At 47.0% G+C, this 21,527-nt stretch overlaps 1 protein-coding gene across 4 annotated transcripts in view; it reads right to left on the bottom strand.

Annotated features, from left to right (window-relative positions):
• ERG (ETS transcription factor ERG) overlaps positions 1-21,281 on the bottom strand; it is a 241,056-nt gene extending 219,775 nt beyond the window's left edge. For 2 of the 4 annotated variants that reach the window (XM_004762165.3, XM_013061285.2), the window contains exon 1: positions 20,097-20,449. The gene's annotated coding sequence lies outside the window, so the exon portion shown is untranslated. Of the gene's footprint in view, positions 1-6,287; positions 6,770-20,096; positions 20,450-21,154 lie in introns of those variants that run through there. The other 2 variants (XM_004762164.3, XM_004762166.3) reach the window with 2 other exon arrangements.
• Between the last annotated feature and the right edge of the window lie 246 nt (positions 21,282-21,527).

Here is a 21,527-nt window from a genome sequence, read left to right as displayed (position 1 = left end):
CGGATAAATAAATAGTAACAAACTACATATATGAAAAAAAATCATGAGGAAACTTCACAGGCCTGTCTTCCCTTATGGGGGGAAAAAAAAGTTCTCATTTCCCAAGTTCAGAAACCGTTGCAAAAGCATTGAACGTGATATTTGCAAAGCATAATTATTGAGTTTAAAATACAATGTGATGACCAACCACTTTGCAGTAATCTTTCCCTGTTTAAGTCATGTTGACCGCAAAGCTGATAACCGAGCGGCACGTGTTTGGGGTCACGTGAGAGCAATTCCCTCGGACTATGACCACGTGTGTGCAAATGGGTCGACCCGCGCGTGACTCAGGTTGGAATGAGAAATGGGGTAGGAGCTATTGGGAGAGAGTCTCCCCCTGTGCCAATCACAGGTCCTGAAATATTGGACTTTGGCAGGTGACTATTTTCTCAGACAAGAAATGGACAGAATAGGCCGGCTGGTTTTCACACTGGTCTCCAATGGGAGTGGGTGTCTGGGAACAATGGGGTTGGTGGGATAGGACAGGGCAAGAGTGCACGGGCTTCCAGCAAAAGAGTTTGACTCCACTGGGAAGGGGTATTTATTGGCTTTTACAATCAATTCTGGTTGAATAAAAGTCTCCTTGAGCTAAATCATTCTATTTATTTATTTATTTTTTTTTTTTAAGGAGACATCTGGTTCCCTTCCCCTGAAGGTATTTGCTCAAGCCAAGGAATGAAGCACCTGTGAGTGAGAAGCAGATGAAATTGGAAATATACAAACCTGAGGGAAACTTCCTTTCATTTTCGAGGGGATCATCAAGGGAGGAACGTACTTTGGCTCCCGTAAGCCCATCCAATATCTGATCTCCCACCTTGGCCACAGCTGCCGTGGCGTAAGATGTCATCCAGAGTTCCTCTCCAGGTCCAACCGCCTCAAGGGGGAAAGTATCCCATCCAGATGATGGGGGCCCCGTGTTTGGAGCGACGGGTGGTCACTGTCTGGGTACCCTCCCTACTTAGAAGGAAGCAAGTGTGTATTCATGATACTAATCAGATAATAAGACAAAGGATCAGAGAGGGAAGAGAAAAATACCCATGATGGTTTACAGACAGGAATCATGGACTTTTAAGTCGTAAAAGCCCTAAATGAGCCACGGAGGGAAAGATGCTGTGGAAAGCTGCACAACAGGAGACACATCTGTGACCCGGGCGAAGCTCGTCCTACCAGTGATGGTCTATTCTAAGGAGGATCTAAATGAAGACCGTTCTGCTCAACCACCAGCTTCTGTTGGCTGGTCAGCATAAAAACCATCTCCAATTCTTTATCTTCCTGGACTTCACAGTGAATGAAGACCCAGGGCAACAGTGTGCCTGGAAGCAGCCAGGTCGCCCGAGCTCGCCAGCCCAGCTCCCCCAAGGGTCCTCCTCTTCCCTTCCCTCTGCAGGTGGCCCCGTGTGTCCTCCAACCCGGGGAGGAGATGCCAACCCTGCAGAAGGTACTCGACAAGTACCTAGAGAAACGTAGACAACACTCAAGTGCCAGTTGTGAAATCTGGGAAAAGACAAAATGTAATCGCAGCACATCACGTGGTCCCGTCTTCCATTTATACAGTTACAGTAACGTTCGAAGTGAACATTAATCTGACTGACATTTTTGCTTAACTACTCTGGAAGGATGTAGGAACAGAGGATGGAGGGAGGGGAGGGAATTCAAGTCCATCGCCCTTCATAGAAAATGGATAATATCCTAATTATAATACTATTAGATATTATAATAAACCCAGGACTTAGAAATATGGAGGTAAATGACAGAAGAAGGTGGAGAGCAGAGAATGAGCATTTTTTTCCACGATAAGCCCAGAAATGTTACTTACCTTGATGCATCTGTTATTACTTTGAAAAAAACAATAGCAACTAAAGTAAAAAGTTATCAAAGGCACAGAGGACCTCCAGAGTGAAGAAACCTGACACCTGGCGGCTGTGGTGTGGGAGATCTCTGCAGAACGGTTAAGAGCCCAGAGAGGCATAAAGCTTGGCCCTGTAGCACGGTCCCTTGCTCCTGGCCAGGGCTGTGGAGTCTGCTCTGTGGTCTGACCAAAACTCCATGGGGAGAAACCAGCCCCAAATACATTCTTCTTCATGATTTTCTTCTTCATGGTCATTTGTTTATTTAGGTCATGTCACAATACCAAAAAAACTCAGCAAAAGCCAAACAGCTCTGTGTGCTTATTTGGTACTGCACAAATCTCGTCCCCAAGTCCACGTGCAAGTTCCTTTCATCCTTCGCTTTCCAGAAGCCTTAGAGCTTAAAGTGTGAATTTGTTGAAAAAGAAAAAGCTTCTGAACGACAGGTTGGCAGTGTATAGCAAAAGACGAAGATTCAAACTCTGACCACACATGTCCACTTCCAAGAATGTATCCTGCTCTTCAGAAAACTGTGCAGTGTGGTTTGCAACCATGATTTCCAGCCCTAAAGACAGGTGAGAATACCGACCTCTAGGCCTCACCCCCAAGAGAGTCTGATTTAATTGGTCTGTGATGGGGCAGGGGCATCTGTGTTTTCCAGTCAAGACAGAGGACTCTGGGATTATAATAACAAAAATGGAAATTAGGGTAAATACTCAACGGAGAAGACTGGTTAAATCCATCCCAATATAGGACCCTACAGTGGAATCCTGAACAGTCTTAAAATAATGTGGCAGAAAGAAGGTATTTCATTAAACCTATTTATTGACATGGACAGATATTTACAACATGTTTTCAAGTGGAAAAAAAAAACAGGTTATATAAACTTCCTATGTGATATGATCTACTCCTGGAAAAAGAGTATATATAAAAGAATCACCATTATTCTAGAAGTAAATGCACCATTGTCAGTAGCCATAATGTCTGAGTGTGGAAAGATTTAAATATTTTCATTTATGTGTATGTTCTAATATTTTCACAATGAACAAAGTATTACAGATACCACCCTCTCAAGTTCCAAAATGCCCAGACATACCTCCTGAAAGCTTTAAACATTTTAGTACACGGTTCCTATAGATATTAGCTCACACGCACCCTCCTGCGACCAATAAACACACACACATGTCCCCAGCCTTTACCCAGGGTGCTCTACTGCCTGCCAAGTCTCCAGCGGAGGGGTGGGGGGGCCCATGGGGGAGAACAGTCCACAGGTTTCATCTTTCCTTCGCAGGTAACCACATTCGGCTGCCTCAGACCCAAAATATCCTTGTGATTTTGTTGCACACACAGGCCTTCTAAATTCACCTTTCCAAAAATAAATTAATTAAATTAAATTAAATTAATTCACCTTTCCAAGTCAGAGGGTCAAAAAGGCAGCACCTAGATTTGGGATTGGGAGGAAGTCCCAAACACAGCCCCAATCCCTCCCTTTCTACCCAGGGAACCATTCAGCGCCCCTGGTGGAAGATGCCGGAGCCCTGGAGACAGAGGGGTGGGAAGGAAGAACACGTTCTAAGAGCCTTCTGGAACAGACAGGCGGTTTCCTAAGAAGGTTGCAGCATGAGGTAGGGGCTGAGTTTCAGACCACTGGCAGGGGAAAGAGTCTCGTGTTCTCAGCAACGTGGCACGGTCCGGTTGCCTCCCTCCTTCTGAACACCTGATGCCCTCTCTCTCCCCAAAGCCCCTCTTGGATTCCTTGCGTCAAAGCTGTCCACTAAAAAGAACCAAGCTGCAGCATTTCAAGTAGTCATCTAGAGCAGTTTTTGAAACTTAAGATAAAAGCCATCAGGGAATTCCAACCAAACCCCAAACACGTGAGAAAAAGGCCTGATTTGAGCAGTCTGCTCCCTGGGTCCAGCCCCTCGCCAACCTTGTAGCGATCAAGCGGAACACTGGCCCAAGCAGGAAATCTAAAATTGGGTTTTACTACCTATAATGGAAGACTTATGGGATGGTTTAATTAGCAGTCTCAGGACTAAAACCCCAAGTGGAGGAACAAAAACATATTTCTAGACATACCCAGGGAGCCCCCACGCCCTCCACGAACCTCACCCTCAGACAGGGAAAAGGCAGGTGCACAGGGGGACAGAGTGAGGACCCACTTCTTTCCTCTCCTAAGCTTGACACAGGCCACAGCCAACAGCACAGGAGCCCCTGGTCCTTTTATTTAAGAGGCAAGTGGAGGTCTTGACGCCCCACTAAGAAACTAGGTGTTCTGAAGAACGAAAGGACCCATTCAATCCAGTCCTCTCCTGAAATATCCCACACCACAAGAACAAAACTCAAAAGGTTTAACGAAGGTTCTACTCAGTCACAATGTATCAGTGAGTGTTGCCACATTTGGGGTGGCCAGATGCTTTGAAGACTCCCCCAGGACCATTCTTGGTCAACATAAAGAATAATTAAACTGGGTGTTGGTCTAAATTCCATGTGTTCAGAGAGTTTTCAAGCAAATCTGAGAAAAGAACAAAGGGCAGGAGCCTGTGGGGGCTGGCGATGGGGCCAGGGTAACAAACCTCATCCCTTTGAGGGGGGGACCCACAGCTGAGTGCCTGCAGAAAACACTCCAGCTAGGGTTTTGGAAGGGGGGGGGGTCGCTGGGAAGTGGTGTGACCACACGCCGTCCCTTTCAATAATGTTAGTGGGTTTGAACATTTCCCCCCAAGTGTCTCCAGCCATACTCTCCCCTTTCTGGGTGGCATCCCTGAATCCAGCATGGAGTCAGATAGGCCAGCCTGAACCAGGGCCAAGGCAGGAAGAGAAAGAAAAATCAGGGACTGCGGTTGGCTTCTTTGCCAGGGAAAAATATGGCTCCTGTTAGTAGGGTCTCTTTCTCTCCTCAAGTCAACGTGACAATATTCCTACGGAGGAGAAGTGTCCCTTTAAAAGAAACTTCCATTTATTACAGCACAGAACAAAATGGGGAGACATCTTTGCTTTCAAAAATCTTTTTTTTTCTTTTTTTAAATTTAAATTCAATTAGCCAACATGTATCATTAGTGTTTGATGTAATGTTCAATGATTCATTAGTCTTATTTTCTTAAATCTTATTTTCTTAAAGATTCTTTAAGAAAGATTTCTTAAAGAAATCTTATTTTCTTAAAGATTTCGACTTTCCAGGATAAAAACACTTTTCAGAAGTCCCACTTATCTTGTGAGGGCTGGTATTTAGGTGTGGTTTCTTAGTATCCTGGAGCCTTCCCATACACAGACAGTAGGTGCCTCAGTCTCTGGAAATCCTTATAAGGAGATCAGCATAGAGCAGTCTTTTTCTACCTGAGTAGTCAGCAGGAGAGTAAAATTCAGTACAACCCAGGTCCTCCTCAGACTTCTGTGCATGCGGTTTAGGAAGAGACAGTTTAAAGTTCTCTCTAGGCTCTGGTCACACAGTTGTTCACAATACAGAATTATTGTGTATATGTATTATAATATCATGTTATATATATATACACACAACCTATGTAATATTATATACATGTATATGCAATATTAATTACATTAACATTATATATATATACATTATACATGTAATAATATACATAATTAATATGTAATATTATCTTACATCTATATGTAAGAGCTCACATCTAATTAAAAGATTGGGGGAGGGAAAATGCCACACAGGAATCATATTGAATAAAACAGAGCCAAACAAGGGAATGAGTCTGAGATGACTTAGGAAATGAAACTTTAGGATATTTTCTCTTTCTGGATACAGAGGTGAATGGGCTTGGTGTCCTCACTGACCCCGGTTCAGTAGGATCATCAACATTTTCTAAGCTGGGGGGCCGTTTCGTAGTCAAAAGTCCCAGGGACTAAGTTGGAAGATATTCCCCAGGGGGAGCACAGTCAAGTCAGTGTGAGCTACAGTCGTGGAAGGTGGGAGAGCTAGTTGACAATGTAGACACGTGTCACGTAAGTAAGGGTGCAGGCACATGCTAGCATATCGTCTAACATGACTTTATTACCAAAAAAAGAAAACAAAACCACCCAGGTACCGATTTTACTACTATGGCATCCCCTGTGTGTGGAGTCATAGTGTGAAGAGGTATTTTGTGTGATTTTGAAGGGCAGGCATTCATCAACTTCCAAATCTGGGCTCCTCGTGACCATGACATAGCCTTCGGTCATCCTGGCGCTCATGGTCAAAACTCTGACTGTGGGTCACCGCTGATTCAAACTCACGTCTGTCTCTAGGACATTAAAAAGAGCCCACTTGGAAAGAAGAACAGGGGAAAGTTTCAGGAAAGCAAGCTGTCCTAACTAGTTGGTTGCTTGCTTGGACTTAAACACCTCTTAAAACACAGACAACAAAGACAGAAAGAATCCACGCCAACGTACCTTTCGCATTCCAAATCCCGGGCACAGACAGGGCCAGGGGTGGGGCGGAGGGAGCCTCGGGGTCCTGCGGGGCAGTGGGGAGATGCTCGCATTACCCCTGGGATCTCCTGCCTGGACAGAAGCAAGCTTCCCCGTGATGTTCCAGAAGGAAGCGTACCAGCAGAAAATGCCGTTAACTCTTCCTCTGCCACGAGCTGGAGGTAAGCCTAAGTAAGCGACTTCATCCGTGTGCCTGCCTTCGTCCCAGTCACATCTCTCAGCGGGCCCTTCTAGAAGATCAGGGACGGTGTGCTCCCCAGGAGAACAAGAGGGTTACTTGTGGGGCTGCTCCTGGGCAGAAGAGACTCAAATGCAGCGCTAGAATCTTCCGGAGCTGTGCTGGTTTCACAACACACATTTCTCTCCCTTCCTAAGAATCTGGCTTTTCCCTCATGTACTTTTTTCCTATTTTCGGGATGGCTGGGTCGCTTCTAGTAACTCTGCTTGCGCCTCTGTCAGCCCCGGGCGTGGGCGGGCACTTCCGACTCTGGTCTGCCTCACGGGACACTCACCCTCCGTCTCTGAGTCAGTTGCCTTTTCATGGAAATACTATTCAATGATCATTTTCATAAAAATTTGTGCTGGCGTAGTTTTGTTTCTCTTGACACCGGCCCAAGTGTTTTTCTCTGCTGATTGATTTTGGGTTTCAACCCAGCGTGTCTTTTTTGGTTGTTTATTTTTTAATATATTTCCATTTTTACTGAAGGGGGAACTTGAGCGTCAATGTGATCCAGCTGCACCAGATCGGCAACACGACCCGCATTTATACGGCCGTCCAAGGGGGCAGGAAAGGGCCGTGTGCAGAAGCCAGAGGGCTGCTCCCGCCCAGATGCAGAAGGAAAGGCCGGCTTGCCAGGGGCTACCCCGGGAGTGGCCCTGGCTGCTTGTGTGGGAAGCGTGGGTGGGTGTTTCAGCCGTCCCTCTGATCTCACCCACCCCACGTCTGAGAAGAATCCTACCACCTTTCCGCATGCAGCAAGAGCGTGTGCTCCCGGCAGGTTTGATGGAGCCCTTCGAGCAACACAAAGGGAGGGTCAACTGCCTTTCGCTTTATCCTTGTTTTCAGGCCGCGCTCTGGGGCAGATGCCCTCTCTTCTCCTTTCCTTTCTTTTCCTTTAAAGATTTTATTTATTTATTTATTTGACACAGAGAGAGACAGAGACAGTGAAAGAGGGAACACAAGCAGGGGGAGCAGGAGAGGGAGAAGCAGGCTCCCTGCCTTCCAGCCCAGCAGGCAGCCGGCCAGGCCTGATGCGGGGCTCCATCCCTGTGTGCTGCAATCCTGACTTCTGGACCCACGGAGCCACCCAGGCGCCCCGCCCTTTGTTTTCTTCTTTTCTTTTTTTAATTTATTATTTTTAATAAACATATAATGTATTTTTATCCCCAGGGGTACAGGTCTGTGAATCGCCAGGTTTACACACTTCACAGCACTCACCATAGCACACACCCTCCCCAGTGTCTATATCCCCACCCCCCTCTCCCGCCCCCTCCCCCCCAGCAACCCTCAGTCTGTTTTTGGGGATTGAGTCTTCTATGGTTTGTCTCCCTCCCGATCCCATCTTCTTTCATTTTTTCTTTTCCTGCCCCCCAGCCCCCCCCCCCCACATTGCATCTCCACTTTTGTTTCCTTAAACAGAAGCTTTTTTAAAGCTAAGCCCGGGCATTGTGTATTCCCAAGGAGGCTAAAATCAGTCCTCGGAGGATCACTCTTTTCATGCAGAAAGTACAGATTATACCCGAAGGCAGGTAGACATCTACACGTATAACGTAAAATTCCAAAACACATACACAGAGCGTCTGGGATGGTAGATTCGTGCGTGAGAGAAAGGAGGAGTAGGGGGAAAATGTCTGAAAAGACTCCGTCTGCAGCGGACTGGTCAGGGAAAAAAGTTGAAAACACCAGCGTAAGCCTATGGGTACCTGCATCACAAGACATCGCTTCTTCTCCCAAGGGGTTTAGCGCCAAAGCCTCAGTGACAAGTAAGTGCTGTCCACACTGAGTCCCATCTGCTCAGGATGTCCCCATCACTATTCCTATAAGGGCAGTGCTATCCCTGACATGCTCTTTTACCAAGAGCTCCCACACACATCACGTCTTGCTTTAGAATCCAGTGGGTGTCGAGCACAAGAAACAAAACCAAAGAGAAACCGAAAAATGAAAAAGCGTAGAAATAAAGAGCTAATGATCTGAGACAAATGAAGCCGATGCGGGTCCTTACTCAAAAACCTCATCCTAGGTTTTACGTATATACCAACTGAAGATTTCTCAGGACATCTTTTCATTCCGTATTAAGTATCCAAGGCAGCAGTCTTTGCCTTGCCTCAGTCTGTTACGAATCTTGCTTATTCCGAAAGAGAAGCATGCATTTAACGTTCTCAAATACATGATATGCAATTCTTATTCACTTGCTTGGAGCAAAGACTAAAAACTAGTGTTCAGGCTTGCTTCCCTTGCCAGTGCAAACATAACGAATTCTGATTCTCATTTCCACTACTTCTTTAATCTAGACTGGACCAGAATTCATTCCCCACGTCTCAGGACATAGCCTGTATTTCCAACAGGGCCAGCCATGATGCTGCGGCACGTCCCCCCGACCTGAACTGGCCAGGATCTTGTGGAACAAAGAGATGGAGTCGTTGTACTCCTCGTCTCTGAAGTTACGTGCATTAGCATCGCCCGCTCTAGAAATAACACAGCGACAAGCTCAAAGTGTAATTTGTGGAACACACACAGTAAGTGGGATGTGTTTTCTGTCCTAAAAATCCCAGACAAAGGCGGACTTAAGAATAATTTTCAAAAACTCAGGAAGTCTGCGAAAATCCCCCCATTGTCTTATAAAGACTGCGCGCTGCTCATCAAATCTCCTAAGTCCTCGGGGTTCCTCCCCCACCAAAGAGGTCCCCGGACCTGCCTCCTAATGGCCAAAGCCAAAGAACGCAGGCACCTGCCTCTAGCAAATCCACTCCGATTCCCTCTCATTCCCAGACACAAATTTCCATGAAAACCAGACAGAGGACAGAAAGCGCAGTAGGGTTTTCCAAAATTGCTTCAGATCTGCAGCCTGATTTCATTAGACTCGCCGACTTGTTTCTTTGAGCCCCTGTGCGTGCCCACGGCAGGTGAAATGTCCCTGGCACTCTCGTCTACACCGACACAGTTCACAGGCTTAAGGAAACCCGCCCCACATGGAGAGATAGATAGGAGACTGTGGTGCTGAGGGGGACAGGGGGCCGCCCAGGGGTCCGCAGGAAGAGGGAGGCACTTAGTGATACCCCGAACCCTTGACAAGGTAGCTCTACGAGGTGCTACTTGTCATGTCGCTGAACCCTCCCCCATCACCCCAGAGCATACGAAAGCTGTTCGGCCCAGAGGAAAAATTCTACGGTTGTCATTATTAACCCAAGTCTAACTAAAGATCGCAGCTTCCAGGAGCCCACGTTGGCCATTTCACACCTGCAAACACCCAACCTGGGAAGCCGGTGGGGAAAGCATTTGGGACAGGGGGAGCAAACCCGCTGGCTTTCTGTCCCCTCCGTCACATGACAGTCCTGCCTTCAGCACATTGTCTCCGAGGTCCTCCCAGGTGAAGGGGCAAGGACCCAGTGCAGAAGTGACTGAACACAAGCCTTCCCTTGCGAACTGCCCGGCCAGCCTCAAGTTCTGGTTGCCAGCAGTGACATGGATTTTCCTCCAAGACTCCAAGCACACGTGGCTTACATCAACGTGGTCTCGCACCCACGCTCTGTAGAGCCCCCTAGCCTCGTACATTCTCATATTTACACATGTTCACGGCGCGGAACCCCAGGCGAATTACTGAAGAAGATTTAATGTGCTTCAGACTTCTCAAATAGAATTTGGACCTTAAATTAAACGCGTACTCCCGCAGGAAACCGGGAGGCAGAACGCAGCCCACGGCATCGGGTGCACAGGCAGTGGCCCCAGAATAGAACTTCAGTTTACCTCTGGAAGGAACTCACGTGGTGGCCCAGGCTCTGTGGTGAACAGAACAGGATTTGACTGCAAAACTGCTTTTGTGGGGTGCCTGGGTGGCTCAGTGGGTTAATCAGGTCATGATCTCTGGGTCCTGGAATCGAGCCCTGCATCGGGCTCTCTGCTCAGCAGGGAGCCTGCTTCCCACCCCCTCTCTCTGCCTGCTTCTCTGCCTACTTGTGATCTCTGTCTGTCAAATAAATAAATAAAATCTTTTAAAAAGACTGCTTTTGTTACCCACATTTGAAAACAGGGGAGACAACTGCACGCAAGATATTTACGTATTTACATATTTATATTCCTATATTTATAAAGGTATTCTTGCTTTTTGGGTTGTCCCTCCATGGCCTTCCTGGGAAGCATTCCAGCCACCAGAGATGGGCCACGGCATAGACGAGAACACACAGCCCTGTTCGTTAGTTCTGAAGTTTTGGGTTTTTTTTTTTTTTTTTTAAATAAATCCCAGTATCCTTTGTCTCTTGTGTTCGGCTGCCAATAACTGTACAAATGAGGTGTTAAATTTGATATAGGGATTTAGAGGGGAGAAAAGCCACATGCATTTTACTTAACACACTTTTGGGGTTTTTTTGTTTGTTTCCTTACAGTAAGCATTGCCCACTGGGAACAACCCAGCAGAACAAGGACAGGGAAATTCCCTTGTCACGCACTGGTGATAATGAGAGCAAACCATTTATAAGGGAACACAGACGAGGAGTTTGCGGCAGACCAGGCACAAGCGCTGAAAACAAATTTCTTATTCAGGGAAATGTGAATGAGTAAGAACCTACAGTGAGTTTTTTTTTTTTTTTACTTTGCATAAAAATTAAATCTGAACTCTAAAGCATGCATATGGTAAAGAGCTAAGTTATTCAAAGACACATCACACATAGCACGTTGATAATACCAAGTAGCATATGAACGACACGACTGACTTAGACTTTGCCATAAACTTGCGTGTTACCTAAAGAGGGACAGGCCTTCTTAGGAGATGCTGTGTGAACACGGGCTCTTGAAAGTTAACCCTATGGCGGTCCACTTCACAGATGTTCTTTCTTTTGCAAGGATAACAGCACCTCAAGAATGCTATTCTTCTGAGCGCCTGGGCGGCTCCGTCATTAGCTGTCTGCCTTCAGCTCAGGTCATGATCCCAGGGCCCAGGGATCAAGCCCGGTACCTCACCACATTGGGGGGGGTGTCTCTGCTCAGCAGGAAGCCTGCTTCTCCCTCACCCACTCTCCCTGCTTATGTTCTCTCTCTGGCTGTGTCTCAGCCAAACAAATAAATAAAAACTTAAAAAAAGAAGAAGAAGAAGAAGAATACTATTCTTCCGAATGAAAAATTGCATTATTCTCAAGAAACTGTCCATATGCCAGGCAATAAATATGTCATCATCCTGGAGTTATCTTTAAACAGGGAACATGCGAGTAAGATTTTTACTCATGAAGTTGTCAGAGCGTGATTCCAATAAAAGCAGCACTATGCGTTACCAGGCATGCGAAGCTTCTGCCTGAAAGTATTTATTTTGCTCTTTAAAAGTATGTAGTGAGTCAACAGGAAATTATATATACGTCTTCCCTCCAATTAGAAAACTGCAAATTTAGTACTAAATATGTCATGCTAGCCTCCCATTTTTTTATTGCTATCTTATCTGGCTCCACAGTGATACTCTGGATGAGATCCAAAGGAGACACCAAGTCACAACATTCTCCTCCTGTGATCCAGTTATAGGATGGGTTTCATGTTACTGATTATGTTAAATATGAATGCCTAGCCGAAGATTCTGAACCTGCCCTGCGTCATAATACAGCAGTCACCAGCCACATGTGACCGTTGAACCCTTGAAATACGGTGGGTCCAGACTGAGATGTGTTGTGAGTCCAAACGCCACACTGGAATTGGAAGATTTAACGTAAAACATAATAATACAAAAAGCCTCGCCAATAGTTACAGGCATTCCACTGAAATGATACCGTGTTGGACATGTTGTATTACATGAAATCAATTATTAAAATTAATTTAACTGGTTTTTCTTTCTAATGTAGCCACTGGAAAATTTAAAAACTGGCTACTGATAATTTCACTACGGCTACTGGAAAACGTAAGACTAACCAGGAGACGCGCGCTCTTTTCTCCATCCAGCGCTGCTGTCTCCACCTTCCACTTGCCTCTGCCTCTCTGCCACCTGCTCCCTTCTTGTCACTTCCAGGAGGCGGCCCCCTGCTCTGACCGACGAAATTCTGGACAGCAGAGCCCCTGCCTAGGTTCCGAACTCCATTCTGCGAGTTCTTACCCTCTGCGTAACTCCGGCCTCTGCACTCCCAAACCTCACTCTGCTCTTCTAGAAAATGGACACAATAAGGGCCCCTCCTTCCAAGAGCCGTGCTGAGGCTGAGGGTGAGGGTGACCGCGACAACACACGCCCCTGGCCTGCACCATCGGGTGTGGACACCGTCGGTTACAATCTTCCAAACCACACTCTCCCTTCCCTGTTGCCAGATCATTTCATTCCCTACATTTTGACTTCACACTTGGGATACTAAAGTAAGTGTCTACACTGGTGCTCCCAACGCCGGGAGGGCTGGGTAGTTCTTGTGCTACATGACCCAGACACTCCCAATGCTCCATGCTCCAAGCACCTACTAGCACCCCCACCCGCCCCTACACACACACCACCTAGATGGGACTGCACAGCTCCAATGCCTCGTCCTTCCGGAAGCATCTCCGACCTCTCTGATCTTCCTATGGTGTGGTTTAGATCATTCTTTGCACGATTTTTGTAAGATGGGCTATTTTATTCATACTCTACCCTGTTTAAAAAAAAAAAAAAAAGATTTAAAGTGATCTACAAGGATATATGCAATATAACAAGGCTTTTAAGAATTCAGAAGTCGATGCACAATAAATACTATAGGTAGAGCCAAAGAGAAACAAGGGTCAGAGTGGAGACAGCAGGTGAGAACGCAGATGTCCGGCAGGCAGGCAGTGGGGGCCACGCGCTGAAGCTGGGCCATCCCGCCAAAGGCTCACCCGTGCACTCCTGATGCGGAGACTAAAAATGAAGTTCTCCTCTCAGTCCTTACGAGATCAGGGTCTGGGTCATGGGATAAGAAGCTCACCTTTCTTCTCTTGTCTTGTATGGTCTTTGCCATCACCCCCAAATAGCACGTCAGAGCCCTTGACACAGAAACCTCACAGGGGCCACTCCTTCCGTCACAGAGGGGGCCGTGGCTCGCCGTCACACCAGCCTGGTCTGAGCCGGTGACTCTAGAGCCACTTTTGTTAGCATATGAAGTCACCACTCTAGATCCCGTGGCACGTGACTTCCCCCCTCTTTAAACCCCGTGGCACATGGCTTCACTCCCCTCTTATTCCCTTTCCGTATTTCATCTTCCTCAAGGTGTAACCTGAGGCTTCCCCACCGTGCCCTCCCTGCGAGGCGTCTTGAGTAGAAGATCAGGCAACAGCATGACAGTCTAAGAGGCAGGGTGCCATTCCCGGATACCGTCTGCACGCTCTAGTCTCTCTCCCTGCACTTGCCTTTCCGTGACCCTGAATGCCTCTCTTCCGCTGGAGTCCTGAGCCTTCACAGCCTGGATCAGATCTGAACACAGACCAGGGTTGCCCATCGGCATTCCCAGCATTCCTGGGCGTGCTTCTTCTCTTGCATCAACTTCCACCTGCAGACATTTACCCCAAGACCCTGTTTTCCGAGTGAATATGTATTAGCTACGTGGAGTGGAAAGGGCTAGAGTTTTGTTTCCACATTGTCAATACGATCAGTTGATAAAAAGACGGGGCGACTGGGTGGCTCAGTCAGCTAAGCATCTGCCTTCAGCTCAGGTCATAATCCCAGGGTTCTGGGATCAAGTCCCGCATCGGGGTCCCTGCTCTGTGGAGAGCCTGCTGCTCCCCCTGCTTGTGCTCTATCTCTCTACCTCTCTCTCCTACCCGCTCTCTGAAAGATAAATAAAATCTTAAAAAAAAAAAAAGAATAATTCAAGTGGATCACTAATTCTGGGAGTCAGACAAGTAGATAGGTAAGCTCCGTGCTATAATTTTCAGGCTTTCCCTCATATTTACAGCTGCTCTTCCAATCTCCAGACATTTCCAGTGCCTTCGTAGTCTCAGATCAACCCATGTTCCCCAAGTCTCTCTGTGGCCAGTGCTCTCATGCAATAGGTGATCCAGAAGTTTTGACTGGGAAATGTGTCCCCAGGTTGCTTAAAATTAATGAAGAAAATCTAACATGATTGGATGCTTCATTTTTGCAAAAAAAAAAAAAATGTTGAAGCTAATTATTTATAAAGGTGTTGATAATATACATAGGAATGTATCCCTTTCTCTGCCTCCTGATAGCTTACTGTGGGGTTACATACTTATGGGATGATTTTAATTTTTTTTATTTTAAAGATTTATGTATCTATTTGAGAGAGAGAAAGCTCACACGAGTTGGGGGTGCAGAGAAGAGGGAGAAAGAATCTCACAAAGACTCCCCACTGAGCACAGAGCCTGACATGGGGCTCGATCCCTTGACCCTGAGATCATGACCCAAGCCGAAACCAAGAGTTGGATGCTGAGCCAACTGGGACACCCAGACGCCCCTGGGTTGATTTTATCGACTTACCTCTGGTTTTACAATTTTAGTATGGAGTAACTGGGAGAAACTGTACTTGTGAGGCACTCTGTTTAACCACCTGTGTTTAGAAGTATTAGAAAACTGCAAAAACAAATCAAATTTTGTCATGAGCTACAAGGGTAAGCCACCTCAGAACCGACAGTTTTGGCTATGAGAGCCTCTCGATTTGAAACTTGAAGCAACACTCGATCATCTCCTCCACTGCCCTCACAGTAGGGCCTTTTGGGAGGTTTCAGAACTTGGAGTAAATATTGGTAATATGCTGACTTAACATGCCTTCTCCAGGAAAGACCCACGATATTCCCTGGTATCTGATCTTTATTGTCATTATTTCTATTTTAGAACTCTGTCGTGAAGTAAATTTTACCGCCAGGGCCAAAGAGACTAGAAAGTACTTTTCGATACTGAAGAGGCAAATTTTCCTCCACTTTTGCTTATTCTGTCATCTTGCCGCTGAATCTTGCACTGCGAAAAGAGCAAGCCTTGCACAAGACAAGTTTAAATTTTGTGCAATTAGAGACCCAGATTTGTAAATCTGGCAGCAGGCACACATCAGCTTTGCGAGGTTGGATATAATTTTAATGAGAAAGCATTTGAAGCATGAGATCTTCTTAGAATGTTCCCGAGCTAGCAGTCAGCTTCTTTTCTTCATGTTTTTCTCTCACTTCCTCATAAAAGAAACTTCAGCTTTCTGATACATTTCATTTAAAAGTTTTATGTTGACATGGTAAGTGTCAGTGGCTTGTGTTTCCAAACATTTCGTTTTACTAGCACGTACTTACGTTACTAATTCCGCTCAGCTTAGGTCTATGTAAGCCCATGCAAGGATCTCGAAGTTCACCTTGTCCCCTCCTGGGGTCCAAAGTTTTGCCTTCCCAGACAGCGCCATAAGGGTCCCCGCCCCCTCCCACAACGAAGACATCTCCCATTCTTCTCTCAGACGCCTGAGAGCCTCATTCATTCTGGCCTCAAGCAGAATTCCCAGCCTCAGGGAGCATAGAAGAGGCAACAGCACTTTCTCCATGGTCAAGTCCAGTGAATTTATTCTGTTAAGGCAATGGGTCATTAACAGATATGGTAAGACCTTGGGTTTCTCCTATTGTTCCAAAGAGCACAGGATCGGATGACCATCTTCATTCAGACAGCAAGGTGAACACCACCAGCGAACCCATTCTCCACCAAGCAGTTTATGACTACACCCAACATGGTTACACACACTTCCCTGCCTGGAACACTCCAATTCAGTATTTCTTTTCCTTTGCAACTTTCACTAAGTTACTAAGCCCCAAGAATCCATAACCTACACTTCTGCTCCATCACAGAGAAAATGAATCTCTCTACCAGGAGTGGGGAATCACTTAACAGAAATATGGCAATGACAGTACATCGCCGAACAGGCCTTCCCTCCCTTGCTCTCCTGCACCCAGACTGAGAAGCAAACACACATCTTCGCTTTTAAATTAAGATTTGGGAGCTTTTACCAATCCCTTAACTAAGTGAAAATTAGAGTTTCCTGCTATTAAAAAATGTCACCACACATGAGCCTGTTTTCTTTCCTATTCATTGGAGAGATGCTTTTCTCCCCCTTCCAGTGGGAATAATTATGGAAATAATATTATTCCTAAAAGGAATCCCATATGAGACACCAGTGTGTATGAAGATCTCATTCTCACAACAATCCAAAATCAAAAGGAAGGAGCCACAGATCTCGTTTTTAAAAAGGTTTAGACATGCTAGCGATTTGTCCTAGATCAGATCTGACATTCAGTTCTTTAAGAGTATAATAAAAAAAAAACTGCTATATTTTAATTCAAATAGCTTATTTTACACACTTCAAGGATATTTCAAGCTTCACGTGCATAGAAAAAAAGTCACATAACTAAACTAACTTTGCACATACTTTTGAACATACACGAACTCAAGGTAACTGAACCCCTTACTTTCATTGTCAAATTACTATTTCTCATACACAATCAGGGTCTTCGAGATTATGACATGTCACTATAAAAATAGAAGAACTTAAAAGTTAGTTTAAATCTAAAACTTAGACCATTCTTAGACACACCCTTTAATTTCTTAGTGTCGTCTACATTTTACTTACACTTAAATTTAGCAAAGTAATTTTAGATCGCCTGCCTTCACTACCTTCTCTAGATTTGCAATGTTACAAACATGAAACATTGAATCCTCTCTCCTTTAAGTACCAAAATGTTACAAATAAAAGGTAAAATTGAAAGAGAAATTCCTCCCTGGAACACTGGTTCAGAGGCTAGTCCAATCATCGGAAACTCCTGTTGTTTATCTATAGACATAGACCAGCTTTGAATCAATTCACATGAGGTGTATATTGACAACGCAAAACACATAACTAATTAACTGACTGCTAATAAGCCACCTGGAAGTGCAAAGAAGCACCACGGAGAAGGCCATTGTGAGCACCAACAATACGGAGGGATGGCTGGTAGACCTTGTGTGTAAACGATCACCAAATACGGCAGTGCCACTAAGTCTGCCCAGCCCTCCAGCTCACACTGCTGTAACCAGCTCTCCAAATTGCCTGAAATTGTGTCCAAAATACTTGAATACTCCTATTGCGTCAGCTTGTTTTTCTTACCAATGCCTCTCCAGAGTTTTTAATATTGTTTCAAATTCAAGGTGTAGATCATAAATTAAAAGCTGTATCTCGAAGGATTATATTCCCCAGCGCCTCCCCCCACTCCCACCCAACCCCACTCATCCCCCTGCAAAGTCGAGGAATCCTTACAAGCAAAAGGGAAAGAAAACAGAGCCCCTTTCCTACTCTCCTCCTCATTGGAAAAGCTTGCCTGGGAAGCAAAGGGTGATGAAGTCAGGAGATGACCTCTTCGTCTCTTTACCTGCATTTAGAGAGATCAACTCCCACCCTAAATGGAGAAGCATCAAAAGGCTGGGATTTTGCTCATGGTGACTTAAGTTACCTTGACCGCATCTTGCTTCCCAGGCTCTATGAGTCTCATTAGACACATGCAGGTGTCTCTATGTCAACACCTCCTGAATGGAGTTCTATGAAATAGCACGCAGCACTGACATTTATTCAACCTGACAATGTCTCCCCAGCACCATGTATCATATGACAGAGGCTGACCTTCTATCCTTTTCCACCAGCGAGTAGGAAAAGCATTAAGAAATGATGGCGCCTCTGTGTTGGGAAGAAATAAATTCCCCTTTTATTATTTCATGTTCTTGTTGTGTAAGCATAACTAATCAGAAAAAAAATCAGAGCTAATACTAATTTTAGAGAAAAAAATGGAAAGTTTTCTAGTATTTATTTACCTACAACATGACACATGATCTATTCCACACATGCACAGTATACATACAATATTTTTGAACAGTACCTAAGTTAAAAATCATTTTTTTTTTCAGAGATGCTTAACTTCTTACCTATATATCTGACATTCCACTGGGGTCTTAGCCCTCACCACAAATAAAACACCTGATTTTATAAGATAGAAATTCAAAAAGATTTTTCTTTAGCGCCAAAAGAAAACATGGGGGGGGGATCTTTTTATACACAGGTACAAACATAACCCCATAGTCCATTCAAATGGTAAATTCTGATTTTCAAAATGTTAGCTAAAGGAGGAATCTCAGATTAAATCCCCAAGCACTTATCAGGAAATAACAGACACATGTAGAATAATGTATCACAATTCTGTCCTGAAATTTTAAAAAATAAAATGAAGTAATGACAAAGTGTTAGGAAAGGGGAGAAACTGTAATTTTAAGTGGTGCTGGAATTACATATTCTTCAACATATAAATCAAAAGCTATGATGCCCATTCGCCCGTTTAGTGTAATTTCCAGAAGTCATTGACTTGAATGGAAGCTAGAATTACCAAACCGCAAACAGCATGGGTGATGAGGGTAGCACTCATAAAACCTTTCTTTAGAATTATAAAACTTTACATATTAGCCACAAGTTTGCATAGCTCATCCCGTTTCCACTAGATTTGTAATTTCAGCGGTATGATTAGCTCATTCATAATTTAACACCCAGTGAAGTAATTTTTCTGGTTAGATTTTTACATAACTTCTGTTGCCTGGTCTTCCCACTGATGAAGGAGCTGACCCAAGCTGATGCCCGCAGAGCAAGGGTTAACTCCAGGAATGTGACAGTTCTCTGGTGATAAGGTGATGGGGAGCTGAGGTCGGTCAAGGGCTCTAAACTACTTGGAGAGAACTGAAAATACTCAAAAGTGGTTCCGATGAAAAATAAAGTCTATGTTATGTCACCCAGGGAAAAATACAGGGCTTTTTATACTCACATTGAAAGTTTTTTGAACTACAGAAACTACAGAAACACGGCAGGGTGAAATCTGTGGCCCATATGAATACGGTCTTTTGAAGGGTAAACGAAATTATCCTTGTATCAACGAAGAGTTGTATTAAGTCCACATCTGCATTAAAATTGTATATCCATTTTATTAGGCAGTCCGGTCTGCTATTAATAATAGTATGTAAGTTTATGCTTAAAAATACTAAAAATAACTCCCCACAGTCCTTTTTGCAAAACACCTATCAATATATAATAGCGGCAAATGGATGACGTATTTTAGATACCAAGGCTAGCTGGTTAAAAAAAAAGAATTACAGGTTACATTTTTAAACATGCCGAGCACCCCAGTTAAGGTGGCAAACTGTAAGCACGGAAACCTAACAGCTGCGCTCTGAGGTGTCAGAACGTGAAAACATAGAGTCAGAGAGCGGGTGCAGGAAGACACAGAGCCCGGGCTTCCCGGCCGCCGTCGGAGCGGGAGTCCACGCATGCAAGCACGACCCTGGGTGACAGCCCCGTCCGCACCTGGTCCCTGCATTCAGCCAAGAGCCGTCTCTAACGCCCCATCTGCTCCCAGTCCAGACAAGAACGAGTAGGCTTCGGCTCGGTACCCAGATGAGCCCCCGCCGGTTTCGGGGTGCCTGCTCCTCTCCATCCGGCCCCGACCCCGCGCGCCCTCCGGGTCCCCGGCAGCAGCGAGCCTTCCTTCCCGGCGTCGCACACCCCACCTGTCCCCGCGCCGTCGGAAGGGCCGGCCACCCCGCCGCGTCCTCGCGGCCGCCTGAGCGGGAGCCGGGCAGAGCGCGGGGCCGCCGGACTTACCGGAGGCGAGCGCCGCCGTCGGGGAGGGCGTGTCCCGCACGTGCGTGTCCGCGCGTGTCCGCGCCCGCGTGTGCCCGAGCGCGTGCCTGGCGGTGCGCGCCGAGCCGGGCCGCACTGACTCCCGGGGCGCCGACGGGCTCAGCCCATGGTGTGGGCGCCGGCCTCGGGGAGGCTCCGGCTCCCGCCAATCGCCGAGCAGGGAGGCCGCCCCGACGCGCGACCCGCGATCCGGGGGGTGCGCGCCGGGGGCGGGGCGCGGGGGCGCGAGTGTCCGAGTGCGCGTGGGTGCGCGCGCGTGGGTGTGCGCGGGCGGGGAGCCCGGCGGCGCGGGCAGGTCCTGCGCTGCCGGGTTTGGGACGGAGCCGGCGGCTGGCGGGCGGAGCGGGAGGAGGACGAGGAGGACGAGGAGGAGGAGGAGGAGGAGGAGGAGGAGCAGCTGCTCCCGCGGAGCCTGGGACGACGTGCGCGCCGAGCCCGGCCCCGCAGGAGAGGAACCCGGGACGCGCCTCCAGGAGGGGACTCGAGAGGACGCGGGCGCGGTGCGGGGAGAGCCGCGGACGTGCCTGCGCCTCGAAACTCGGGGTCGCTTTTGGTGAGCAGCAGCATTTTCCCCCAGCCTCAGCCACGACAGACATGAGAATAATAAAAGAACGGGTTGCTGCCGTAGAAGTTTAAAATAACCACTGACTGCCTTGGATGCTCGGCACAGCGAAGACGTCGCCCTCAGACTGAGGACGGAGAGACGCGGTGCCAAGGTCCGCCGACTTCGGGGGACCCGGAGTCGCTGCGTGCGCGCCCCGGGAGCCAGAGCCGAGCGCGGGGACCTGCCGGCGGCCGCGCGGCGCGGGACGGTGCGAGGACGCCTGGGCACGAGCCGCCCCGGCCTGACGCGCGGACGCGGGGACAGCAGCCCCCGTGAGAACCGTGTCCGCAAAATACAGCTTCCAAGAGGGGGAGCCGCGAGGTTCTGCTCCTGGGCCTCGGTCTCGGGGGCACTGTGCTGGGACCCTCCAGATGTTCTAGTTTATCAGCGACCCTGACCTCAAAATCGCGCTTACCTGAGGGCTGCCGCTCCTCACTCACGCAGGTCCCACGGGGGCTGTCGCGACCGTCCCTGCGTGATCGCTACGAACCCATCCCAGAGCGTCCTCTCGCTCCCTCGCCCCTTTCCGACCGACCGAGTGAAAACTACTCATGTCCCTCCCTCGCCAAACTTTAACAGCCAAGAATTTCAGCAAACAGCCAGAAAGAAAGCGAAGTCCCCCCCACCCCAAGGGAAGGGAGGGAATAAGCACTCCTTTAATTTGAAAAATAATAATTAAAACTCCCTCAACTTTTAAGGCCGGGCAACATAATCTATTAATTGGTCGCTATTAACATGCCGTTTTATTGACCATAGCACACAGAAGTCTGATTGTGAAGGAGGAGTGT

This window comes from Mustela putorius, unplaced genomic scaffold (assembly GCF_011764305.1).
Source record: "Mustela putorius furo isolate JIRA1106 unplaced genomic scaffold, ASM1176430v1.1 tig00000765_pilon_pilon_pilon, whole genome shotgun sequence".
NCBI lineage: Eukaryota > Metazoa > Chordata > Mammalia > Carnivora > Mustelidae > Mustela > Mustela putorius.
Note: the sequence above shows the minus strand (reverse complement) of the source record. Positions and strands in the feature narration are given on the sequence as shown.